The following is a 12,365-nucleotide window of genomic DNA, read 5'->3' as shown; positions in this document are numbered from 1 at the left end:
TTTCTATGTACTGGGTAGCTGCTAAGTCTCCTTGAGTTGATAGATATGGCCTTGTGTGGTGGTATCCTATAGGGCCCAGGGGCTCAGCCTCCCCAGTCACCTGAGGTGGACGCTCTTGGTGCACCCCTTTGTGGGCTGTTTGCACAGTCTTGTCATAGTTAACGCTTGATTGCTGTTGGTATCAGGAGGAGTAATTGACCTCCAGGCCAGTTGGCTGTGATGACCAGCTGTGCCTACACTGGAAGATCTGTTGCACAGGAGACACCCTGGGGCAGGACGACTTGCTTCAGTCCAGTTTCACCCTTTATGTGCCTGGATCCCCCATAGTCTCACCTGTAACTGGAATTCAGAGCAAGAGTGAGCTTGTATCTCCCTCCCAGTTTAAAGAACAGCACATCCAGGTGCCAGCACTTTCTGCACCTCTGCACCTCTTATCGGTCTCAATGCGCTTTCTTCTAGTTGTAGATTTTCCACTCAGAGATTTGCAAATTCCTCCTCTTTTTATGGGGTTTGGAAGTGCCCAGACGAGGCCCAGCTATGAAGCAAGGCTGGCAGGGCCTTGGGCCTTCTTTTGGAAGCTCTGTGGCTCTCTGACCCAGCTGTAGTTTGACAGTTTTTAGGTGAAAGGACAGGCCATTCATATGTAAAAGCTGATGGGAACAGCTTGGGTGGGGTTGTAAATTGGGTGGGGTGGGGTCTTTGGGAATCACCAGGGCGGAGCAAACAGCTATGGCTGCCAGTCAGCCCTGAACCAGAGAAGTCCCTGATTCTCCACGTCCCCAGTGCAGGAACAATGATCGCTGTGAGCACCTCTGAGAGAAAGTTGCCTTCGTGTTCCTTTCCTGATGCCAGATAGTCCAGTTTCTCCCCATATGTGCCTGGGTCCCCCAAAGTCTCACCCAGAACTGGAGTTCAGAGTAAGCGGGAGTTTGTATCTCCCTCCTGATTTAAAGAGCAGCACATCCAGGTGTCAGCACTTTCCACACCTTCGCACCTGCTACCAGTCTCAGTGCGCTTTCTTCACCTCTCTAGCTGTGGAACTTCCACTCAGCCAGGCTTCCCACAGTTCTGGGTGGTAGTTGTTCTGCCGTTTAGTTGTGGTATTGATGTGGTTGTGAGAGGCAGCAAGTACAGGCGCTTACTTATGCCGCCATCTTGGTTCTCCTTCGTTTTTTGTTTTTATGGGTTTTTTTGTCCACATGGGTCCACACCAGAGACACTAGGCTGTTTCCAAACCTTAGAGCAAGAACACTCAGCCTATTTTCCATCCAATGTCAGACCCTTCCAAGTCTTCTGACAACTCTAGTTGTTACAAAGATTGTCTTTTTCTAATAGCTATTAATATATATTACTGTAATGAGGCTCTTCTTCCATAAATTCAAAACTACATGACCAACAATGAAGAATGTATAAAGTCAGCCCCACTTTGGGGCAAGGGTTGGAAGGACAGAGCCGGGTTATCCCTATGGCAGACTATTTTAAGCACGCCTCGTCTCAGAGAATATCAGACAACTCTTTTATTCATTTCCTTTGAGATTATGTTCCAGTGGAGTAAGATTGAGTTATTTTTGTAATAACGGTTAATGGTGCATCCCCTTATATGTCTTTCACCATATTAGGTTTTGGTATCAAAAGTTGAATACAATGTCATTCATAATCTAATAAGAAAGGAAAACATAGAAAGAGATAATTGGAAGATAACTACAAGAATTACAAGAATGAACAAAAATATTATGAGAGCATGGAGGAAGGAGCAATGAACTCTGCCTGGAGAGAACCAGAGGGGGTTCAAAGACAAGGGGCTTTGTGGGTGACATGGTGGGGCCTTGATGGTGCTTCCAATGCTTCCATATGTGAGACCAGTTGGACACAGTCATTGGTAATTTCTTGGGATGAAGTTAGGTATGTTAGGGCAGTGTGGATAGGCAGGGACAAGGGGCATCTGGGTAAAAGAATTTCTCTATGGAGGACTCAGAATCTGAATATGATGTTTCTTCCATAGTCTGATCTTTAGAGATTATTGAAAGAGCCTTTTTTTTCCCTTTCTTCTACCTCTAAAAAATAAAGAAACACCCTACATTCAATCTCTGCCACATCTGCTGTTGCAGCAATAGACAGTCCATAGATGAATGTGGCTGTGTGCCAATAAAACTTTATTTACAAAAACAGGCAGCAGCCTGGATTCAGCCCAAGGGCCATGGTTTTTCAACCCCTGGTCAACAGAATCAACTTTTAAAATGCAGCCATTGCTTACTTCTAGTTTGTGAGATTGTGTGTGTAGGCAGGACTGAGGGGGGATCACTAGAGGGAGGTACAGGGGACTCAGGAAGGAAAGTGAGGGGCAGATCAGAGCAGTCCCTTGTAGCTCCTGGGAAGAAAGGGTGACATTGGAAAATTCCACTCATTCTTCCTCAAAGAGTGCATCCTGGCCATGGTCCTGCGCTATGATTGTGGCTCGGAGCTGCCTGGCGGTGTCCTGGCAGCTGGTGCTAGGTAGGAGCTGTGCTTTGTCCCCAAGGTGACTGTGCACAGGATAATTTATATTTTGGTGTAAATGCACCTCAAGCTCCTTTGAGATGAAAGACCCAATATAAAACTGAGTTATGACCTTGCTTAATAGGAGCACTGCTGAGGTTTTCCAAAAGTGGAGTTAAACCCCTTTGGCATCTGTGAAGGGCTGGCTGTAAAGGACCATTGGCCATCTCGGCAGCTTTAATCTCTGCTGTGCATTCTGTGTGCCATAAATCATTCTTCTCCAAGTCCAAAGGCAGCCTTTGTATTTGCCAAAACACTAAGGAGCAGGATCTCCAACTGGTCCAAGCTGAGGCTGAATCTTTGCTTTTTAAGTTGTTTGGGAAGGAAAGAGAACACACACATTCACACACATTTACACACACATTTCATGTTCACACGCACCCACTCACATACACACACGTTATTCTTCCATAATAACACATTCCAGAATATCTACCCCCTTACCTGGTAACTTTCTATGAATTCTCATGACACTGGTTTTGTTTTTGGCCTTGTCTCATTCCTTTGTCTTTCTGTATTTTTAACCCTCAGAAGGGCTACTTTCATTGTGGAGCAAAGCTATTGACAAGTGTCACTTTCTCCTGTCCGAGGCCCAGGACTCCACAGGCCAGCTTCCCTTCAGACGGTATCAGACAGGGCATACCAACATGTCTTTTTTTAGAAAAGACCATAAGTGTCTTATCTTACTCCTTTAGAATTTTCCACAGTTCTTTAACCTCTAGTTTAGGAAAAGTTGGTTTGTGGGTTCTTCAAATGTCCCTGAGCTGGTACAGCAGGTCTGTGAGCTTGCTGCACTTGAGGTGAATGGCACCTCTGCTTGCCAACAATGTACCTCATTTCCATCTCTCCTCCCTACTGACTAGAAACTTTGTGGTTAAAATAACACAGCCTCTATTCAGAGCTCAAACTGAGAGCTGCTGTCGGAGGCAGATTTTTTATTTAAGGAGTCCTCAGAAGATGCATTTTAGTTGCTTCTTAAATATTCCATTTTAGTTTCTCAAGAAATTGGGGATCTCATCAGGTAAATGTTTTCTTTTCTTTTTCATGGTTTTATTTGAAAAGATGGTTAAGAAAATTGTGTCAGTCAGTGTTGGAAGAAGCCAGCTGCTTTCTAGCTTTTTTCCTGTTGAACAGCACTTGTGTCTGGTTCTCTAAAAGAGGCGATGAAACAAGAGTCTCATGGGGAGAAAGGGCTGGGTGCTGGAGGAATAGATGTGTGCGGTGGAGCAATCCTCTTTTGGGTGTGTACGGGTCTCAGAGATTGGACAATCAGGATGGTCTATCACTCTCTGGTGCAGCTGCTTGGAGGGTGGTCCCGTGACCAGCTCACACAAGAGTGGTTCCTAGCCCTATCTTGGCATCATACCTTCTTATTGAATAAAATTAAACTGGTTCTCTTTTCCTTGCAGCAGCTTTTTCTTCAACTAGTTGGGTCTCTCTCTCTCTCTCTCTCCACTTCTAAATTTTTGAAGTATATCTCTCTACTATCTCCTATTTTCCTATTTTTAATACATGCCTTTCTCCAGTGATAGAACATTTAAGATTTGTCTTACATCTATTTGTAAAATGTATTAACATTATATTTGAACACCCATAGCTATAGTCTCTTGAAATAAAAGAACAGTTCACTTGTAGAGTGAATTTTTCTGAAAGTCTTGCCTCCATTCCTCCAGGAATTTGTTTGGTAAAGACTTGTGCCTATGCAATGTTTCAATGTATCTCACCCAGGTATTTACTTACCAATTCTCTTTTCTCTCTTTCTCTCCCTCCCCTCCTCTCTCTCATCCCCCCAAAAGATCATGTTTCCTCTAAAGTTTTAATGTGAAGAAAATTCCATTTTTTATTTGATGATAGAGCCAAATCGATCAATCATTGGCCAGTCAAACATTTATTCAAGTGCATTCTAGAAACTCTGTATTGGAATGGTCGCTAGGGAATGGTCGCTAGGGCTGTTATTTATATGAAGGATATAAATAACTTCATTGGTACTTATCATGTGTTTGTACCCCTATCTACATTTATGAAATAATTACCAAATATTATCACATAGAACAAAATGAGTGCTGAATTTCAAACTTCCGTTAATAGGTCAGGTTGAAATAAAAATACAACTACCATTTTTGAGAGCTCACTGTGCATCAGGCACTAAACTAATCACTCTGCAATCATCTCATTTTGTTTTCTCAACAGCACTCACTTTACATATGAGGGAATAGAAGCTTAGAGAGAGGCTAAGTGCTCAGTGTCACACAGCTGGTGACTGGTAGATTCAACACCCAACCCCCCAGTCTGGCCTAGTGCTCATGCTCTGGCAGGTGTCAGAAAAGTGCCCCAGATGAAGTGGTCTCTGGTCTGGGACCTGAAGGGTTGTTGACATCCAAATGGCTGGAAGGATCAGTCGTGTGGGTGACAGACAGGTGGAAGGGGCCAGTGTAACTGGGGGACAGTACAGCAATGCATACCATGATAAAAAGCAGAAAGGGAAGGGCTGGGTCAAGAGAGGCAGATGGGTTGGGCACTGAGGAGCCATTTGTGCACCTGGACTGAGGGGTGAAATGAGGAAAGTGGAGTCAGAGCATGATCATTGCTGCTCAGATTCAGCTGTGAGCTTTGTTTCCCTGCCTGAGAAGCTTTCTGCCTGGGTAACTGCAAGGCTCAACCCCTCCTGCTTCAGGTCTCTGTCCAAGTCTCACCTCATTGCAGAGGCTTCCTTGACTCTCCTATTCAAGGAGCAACCCCTGGTACCCCATTCACCTTTTCTTTTTATTGTGGTAAAAAGCACATAACATAAAAATTTCCTTTTTAAACATTTTAAAAGTGTACAATTAAGTACGTTTACAATGCTGTGCAATCATCACTGGTTCCAGAACATTTTCATCATCCCATTAAGCAGTCATCCCTCATCCCCCAGTCCCCAGCCCTGACAACTACTGCCCTGCTTTCTGCCTCTATGGATTTGCCTCTTCTGGACATTTCATATACATGGAATCACACAATGTGTGGCCTTTTGTATCTGGCTTATTTCGCATAGCTCAATATTTTTAAAGTTCACCCACAATGTACTTCATTCCTTTTCATGACTGGATGATATTCTATTGTATTTATGCACCGTGCTTTGTTTATTCATTCATCATTTGATGGGTATTGAGTTGTTTCCACCTTTTCACGCTTGTGATAATGCTGCTATGAACACTTATGTATGAGTTTTTGTGTGAACGCGTTTTCAGTCTCTTGGGTGAGTATGTGGGAGTGGAATTGCTGGGTCACATGGTAACTCTATGTTTAACTGTTTGAGGAGCTGCCAAACTGCTTTCCACAGCAGCTGCACCATTTTACATTCCCTCAGCACTGAGAGTGTCCATTTCTCCATCCTCGGCAACATTTGTTTTGTTTTTAAATTATAACCAAACTAGTGGGTGTGAAGTGGTATGTCATTGTGGTTTTGATTCGCATTTCCCTAATGACCTTTAGCATTGTTTTCTGTGTTTGTTGGCCATTTGTACTATTCACTTTTTGTTTCCTTTATGTGGCTCTATTTTTCTTTATACGTAAGTTCTATGATTTATCACTTCCTGTCACATTGCATCTTTATTGACAATCTATGGCTCCTGTGACTAAGTAAGCTCCATGAGGACAGGGACTCTGTCTGCTTTGTTCATTATTGCACCTCAATGTCTAGGACAGGGTTTGGTAGTGTAGGATCTCAATATATACTTGCAGAATAGTTGAAAATCAAATTATGGTTATCTTCCCAGTCCTGGGCCTAGGACAGTGATGGCAAACCTTTTGAGCTTGGCGTGTCAGCATTTTGAAAAACCCTAACTTAACTCTGGTGCCGTGTCACATATAGAAATTTTTTGATATTTGCAACCATAGTAAAACAAAGACTTATATTTTTGATATTTATTTTATATATTTAAATGCCATTTAACAAAGAAAAATCAACAAAAAAATGAGTTCACGTGTCACCTCTGACATGCGTGTCATAGGTTCACCATCATTGGCCTAGGGTCTCCCCTCCCTGCAGGAGGGTGAGCAGAGGAGCAGTGCTGTGAGGGAAGAGCCATAGCTGATCCATTCATCAGTCCCTGACCACATTCCCCACCCTCCACACCCCCAGCCCCTGGTGCTAAGGCAAATGGATTGTTGTAGTGCCCTCTGCTATCCACCCACCCCTTGGATTGTGGGGAGAGAAGTTGAAGAGCAAAGTACTTATAGAGATAATCAAGTTTTAATATTATGAGAGCTGGAGTGAAGGCAGCAGCAAGAAGAGCAGCGTGGGAGGAACAGATATGAAGGAGATATTTAGGTAAAAATCAGCAAGACTAGGTGACTAGCTGAGCTGTCAATCAAGGTAACCAAATTTGGAACTTGGAAGGTGGGGGAAATGTGGCACCATTAACTATAATAGGAAGTTGGGAGAAAGAGTCTATCTGGGAGTAGGAGAAAGAAGAGGCCTGTTTTATATTCAGTTTGAAAAAACAAGAGATCGGAGTTACACAGCCAGATAGGGAGGTGTTGGAGCACAAAGGAGGAATGAAGGTGAGGGATGACACAGACAAGAGAGGGGAATGAAGAAGGAAAAAATGAGAGAAAGAAGAGGGAGAGAGGGGGTTAGGAGGCAAGAAAGCAGGGAGGAGTTGGTATTCCAGAATACTGTCCACCTGCTCAGTAGTAGCAAGAATGAGAGAAGGGTGGGAGAGCGAGCGAGAGAGAGAGAGAGAGAGAGAGAGAGGTATTTGGTAATTGACTTGCTGGTCTACCTTCTTTCTCTATGCTTTCTGCCCCCTAAAGCACCATAAAACTAGCCTTGTCCTGACTACTTGCTGCTGAGGACCTTCCAAGTAAAAGGCCATTAATGAATCAAGTCCAGACTTTCATTTTGGAGAGTCTGTAATGATGCTTCTGACACAGGCAGCCTTTGAGCCTCACATAGCTTCTTTGTCCCCTGAGTGATGTCTGCTCTGCCCATTGGTACTCCACCCACTCATGCAGCTGTGGTGGAGAATGACCTCAATGAGCGTGGATGGGAAGCAAAGATAACGAGCACAGGAACCTGTGAGAGAGGCAGCCTGAGGAAGAATGCAGATGTCTACAGCTCTAGCTCATGTGTTTCAACTGGGCAAGTTGGGCCAGAATTTCAAACTCTGCCACATCAAGATCAGGATGGAAAAAATCAACAATAGCCCCCCTTCCTTATCTGTGGTTTTGTTCTCCATAGTTTTAATAACCCATGGTCAACCACAGTCTGAAAATACTAGATGAAAAATTCCAGAAATAAACTATTCATACTTTAAACTGTGTAGGCAATGTACCATCTCACATCATCACAAAAAGAAGGGGGAATACAGGAAAATATGATATTTTGAGAGATACAGAGACAGACAACATTCATATAACTTTTATGACAGGTATTGTTATAAGTGATCAAATTTTTATTAATTATTGTTATTAATTTCTTACTGTGCCTAAGTTATAAGTTACATTTATTATAGGTACATATGTATAAGAAAAATGCAGTATATATAGGGTTTGGTACTATTTGCAGTTTGGGGCATCCACCGGGGGTCTTGGAACATAATCCCCCACAGAGAAGAGGTACTAACGTACTTCCAAAATGTTCAGTGTGGGACATACTTATGGGAACTTGCCGAAAGCATGTGAGAGTTATTATTATTATTTTAATGTTGAGTGCATGGGGCCCTTATACTGCACTGGGAATTTCTCTTTCATCGTAATGTAGGGTGACCTGTGTTTATGAAGAAGGTGCTTATTACCTAGGGTGAAACACTTGGACTTGCAGTAGAGCATTAAGTAGCAGAAATCTCCTCCCACGACTCCGGGAAAGCTCTGGTGAGGGGCTGCTGGCTGCCGCACTTGTCCTTCCCTCCGGCTGAGGACACCAAGTAGGGGCGCATCCGAGGGGAACTGACTGCTGGGGATGATGGGCGCCTTCTCCCCAGGAGCCTCTCACATAGCGTTCCATGCTTGAAGTCTTTCTCTCTGATAAAATTGTCACCTCTTTATTGCAAATCAGTGCTCAGCACTCATAAGGCTGGATGCCTGTACTTCTCCAGCTCTGGGCCTGAATAAAGAGAAAAGTTATGAGGGCCAAGCACACTGCACTGGCACTCCACGGCAGTCACCCCGGTGTGGCCATGCTTATCACAAGTTGGGCTCTTGACATTTTTCTGGGACATAACCAAGTGCCTAAGGTGTCCTTAGGCAGAAGAAGGACATACCAGGAAAGGGTACATATTTTATTAAATGGTATGGCCCACATTTTTTTTTAAGTTTTCAGGAAGTTTTCCCTATGCAATTCAAAAGCAAGTAAGAGTTTTGGCTTCCTTCTGAAATGATGGGGCCTTAGGACTGACTTCCTTGGACAATGTGTTTTCTGATTTCATTGTATCATTAATTAACTTATATACTTATTCATCTAACAAATATTTGTGTAAACTCATTGAGAGTCCCACTGGGAGGGAGACACAAGACCCTATCTCTATTCCCCGGTGTTAACAAAGACTCAGGACTGCCCTGGGGATAAAAAGTGATCATAGAAGAGAAGTGCACAGCCACCAGGCGTTGTGGGGGCAGGCGTGTGGGGCTTGTTGCACACAGCTGTGGCCTCCCTATATTTGAGCAGGTGATCATCTGAGCACGTCCAGCCAGGAGGGTGGAGGATAATCACTGAGAAGTCAAATGGGGGCACCTCATAAGCATTCAAACTCAAATATATATAGCACACCGTGTTCATCCAAATTAACCCTGTGTAGGCTTTGCAGTGACAAAATCCTGTAGAGTGTGCTTTTTCCTGATGCACCTTCCCTGTTGTGAAACGTCTCTTTAAAATGATAGATGATGTTTAAAGCATCATCTATAATAATTGTTCTATTGTTCTGGAATTGTGTTGGAACAGAAGTCCTGTTGGGGTCTTAGTGCCATAGGACATTTTGTCCTGAAGAGAGTGGTGTGTTTCTTCCTCAATGCTGCCTGGGAAATAAGTGATGAGGAGGGTTAGCATAGTTAGGTTAACGCTGGGTCTGGATATAGGATGTAAAATCACCATTCTGAATTTTTGCTCTTTAATTGTAAAATCAGCCTTTGATCTTTGATCTTTGATATTTATCAAAAGCATTAATGTCAATTAATGCCAAAGCAAATTTACAATGACATAATTAAAATAGAACAATTACCCCCACTGGCTTTAGGCTTTGAAAAGCATTAGATTACTGTATAATAGCCTTACCTTCCTGATTCTTAATTTTCTTAAATCAATATTAAAGTCATCTTGTGTGATTTTAGCACATACAAAGTGAAGGTGAGGAATTAATTGGGCCAGAAAATTGGCAGAAGGAGCCCCTCAGGGGTTAAGTATTACCCACAATGTAGGGCTGGTGACAAGCACAGTCAAGCTCAGCTTTTGTCTTCTTATCATTTTTTTTCAATATCATCCAAAATAAGGGTGTCTAAAAATCATTTTCACTTCTCCCATGTGTACTCCCTTAACAAAATCATTGTCAACCGGATTTAGAATTGAGGGCAATATAGCACCACAGATAAGAGGGTAGATATTGAACTAAAACTGACCTGGTTGGTTCTCTAATCTGATTCTTTCTAGCACACAACTTCTCTAAGCTTCAGTTTCCAGATCTGTGAAATCAAAACAATAAAAGCTCCTATGTCTGACAAGGCTCAGTGGTTGAGCTTTGACCTATGAACCAGGAGGTCACAGTTCAATTCCCCATCAGGGCTCATGTCCGGGATTGTGGGCTCGATCCCCATTAGGGGGCATGCAGGAGGCAACCGATCAATGATTCTCTCATCATTGATGTTTCTCTCTCTCCCTCTCCCTTCCTCTCTGAAATCAATAAAAAATATAATTAAAAAATAAAAACAATAAAAGCTCCTAATCCATAAGAATGTGATGACAATTAAGTGAGCTAATATATGCAAAACTTAGCATATTCAATCAGTGTTAACTCTTATATCCTAGGCAACATGTGAATAACAGAACTGAGCTGTCACCTTTCAGGCAACTGCCAACCTGCCTCTCTTCTTTCAGTGAGTTTAGTCATAAAATAGTTCTAATGAAGTTACTCTTCTGTTCAAAACCTGGGACTGATCAAGTCTGAATTCCTATGTACTGTGAAGCCCACCAGGGAGGGGCATTCCCACCTTTAGTCCCCTCCAGCCTTTGTGAGCCCTACACTCCAGAACCTGTACCATCATTTCCTGTTTACTGAGTAAGCCCGATGCCCCAAGGCCTCTGTGAGTTAGCTTCTGATTCCCTGATCCCTAATGCCCTTTTCTCCCATCTCTGCCTGCTATCTAGTTCCAATCAGAACTAGTCAAGCTGGAGTCAATTTCTTTGGGTGCATTTCCATAATTGTGCCTTTACACTTAAAATGATATATTCTGTGTTATATAGAAAACTCTTGGGTGTGGAGAGAGCAGAGTGCCTGAAGAATGGCTTCTCTGTGTACAACACATCCAACAGCAACTTGGGCTTACTCCTCACGGGTGGCAGAATACTATGGCCTTCCTGTGACATTACGCCCTATACATAAAAAAAAAAAAAAAAAAAAACCTCCTTGAAAACTAGAAAAAATTTTGTTCATTTTTATACCTCCTATGGTACTTTGTAAGCTCGTTTGCACATAATTAAATAGCAGAAAAGTTGGTTGAACTGAATTGAAAAGTTGACTTTGTTTATTGTCAGTAGGTTATTATAATAACAACTAGAGGCCTGATGCATGAAATTCGTGCAAAAGTAGGTCTTCACAGCCCCAGCTGCCTTGGCCCTCGCAGCCCTGGCATTGTCTGGAAGGTCGTCCAGACAGTTGTTCCGCTGTTCGGCTGTTCAGTCAATTTGCATATTATGCTTTTATTATTATAGAATAGAGGCCTGGTGCACAAAATTAGTGCACAGGTGCGGTCCCTAGGCCTAGCTGGCCATCGAAGCACGAGCATCTGGCGTGGAAAGGCAGGTCCCAGCTGATCTCTGGGCCCTAAGCAGCACCTGGGTCCCCGGGCCCCCACACAACCCCTCCGCCTGAGTCATGGCACCCGAGTCCCCACACAGAGATGCAGTAAGTATGGTTGGATGCCACAGACTGGGGCACAGCGTGGGCCTCTGCGCCACCCAGCGGTGCTGCAAGGAAGCTGGGCGGGCATTGCACTCTCTCCCAAATGGCCTCAGCAGACGGACTCCTGCACAAACCCATGGTGAGCCTGAACAGCCCCTGCAGTCCTGGCAGCTGTGGCCCTGCTCACCCAGAAGCCCATTGGGACCAGCAGCAACTCCACTGCCACCCGCTGCCAGTGCTTTGTTGCTGACACCCGCCATGTTCCGCGCCACCCCCTGGTGGTCAGTGCACGTCATAGAGAGTAGTTGAACTCCCAGTCAAACTCCTGGTGGAGGGGACAATTTGCATATTAGGCTTTTATTATATACTAGAGGCCCAGTGCCCAAAAATTTGTGCACTCGGGGGGAGAGGGAGGGGGGGTCCCCCAGGCCCGCCTGTGCCCTCTCACAGTCTGGAACCCCTCGGGAGATAACGACCTGCTGGCTTAGGCCTGCTCCCGGGTGGCAGAGGGCACACCCAATCCCTAGGTGCAGCCCCTGGTCGGGCTCAGAGCAGGGCTGATTGGGGAGTTGGGGCGCCGCCCCCTGTCATGCACAGAGCAGGGCGGATCGGGAGGTTGCGATGCCACCCTCAGTCACGCTCAGGGTAGGGCCGATTGGGGGGTTGGGGCACCGCCCCCTGTCACACACAGAGCAGGGCGGATCAGGGGGTTGGGGCGCCGCACCCTGTCACACACAGAGC

The sequence above is a fragment of the Myotis brandtii genome, unplaced genomic scaffold (assembly GCF_000412655.1).
Source record: "Myotis brandtii unplaced genomic scaffold, ASM41265v1 scaffold49, whole genome shotgun sequence".
Classification (NCBI taxonomy): Eukaryota; Metazoa; Chordata; class Mammalia; order Chiroptera; family Vespertilionidae; genus Myotis; species Myotis brandtii.
Note: the sequence above shows the minus strand (reverse complement) of the source record.